Consider the following 683-nt stretch of genomic DNA (forward strand, 5'->3'; position numbering starts at 1 on the left):
GCAGCCACGTCTGCGTGGAGTGCCTTGGGCAGGCCCAGAAGGGTCGTGCATGGCAGGGACCCTCCTAGTGTCCTTGGGTGTCCCCCACCCCCAGGCCTGAGCTGTGGCCCCGCTGCCCCCTCACACCCTGCAGAGACACGGCCCGAGGGCTTGGCGTTGCCCCGAGGCGTTGGCAGGTGAATGATGCCCCCGTGCTGCCCGGGTCCTGGCTGTCCTGTGCCCTCTTGGGCAGGCCCAGAAGGGTCGTGCATGGCAGGGACCCTCCTAGTGTCCTTGGGTGTCCCCCACCCCCAGGCCTGAGCTGTGGCCCCGCTGCCCCCTCACACCCTGCAGAGACACGGCCCGAGGGCTTGGCGTTGCCCCGAGGCGTTGGCAGGTGAATGATGCCCCCGTGCTGCCCGGGTCCTGGCTGTCCTGTGCCCTGGGGCTGGACCCTGCACGCTGGAGAGAGCAGCGCCCCATCCCTCACAGATCATCACGGGGGCACGGAAGGGAACTGGTGAGGTTTTATTCACCCAGGCGCCCCCGGGGGTTACAAGAAATAATGGCCACAAGCTAGCAGAGAGCAGATTTAGATTGGACATTAGGAAGAACTTCTTCACAGTTCGAGTGGCCAGGGTCTGGAACGGGCTCCCAAGGGAGGTGGTGCTCTCCCCTACCCTGGGGGTCTTCAAGAGGAGGTT

Source organism: Alligator sinensis, unplaced genomic scaffold (genome assembly GCF_000455745.1).
Source record: "Alligator sinensis unplaced genomic scaffold, ASM45574v1 scaffold1845_1, whole genome shotgun sequence".
NCBI classification, from domain to species: domain Eukaryota; kingdom Metazoa; phylum Chordata; order Crocodylia; family Alligatoridae; genus Alligator; species Alligator sinensis.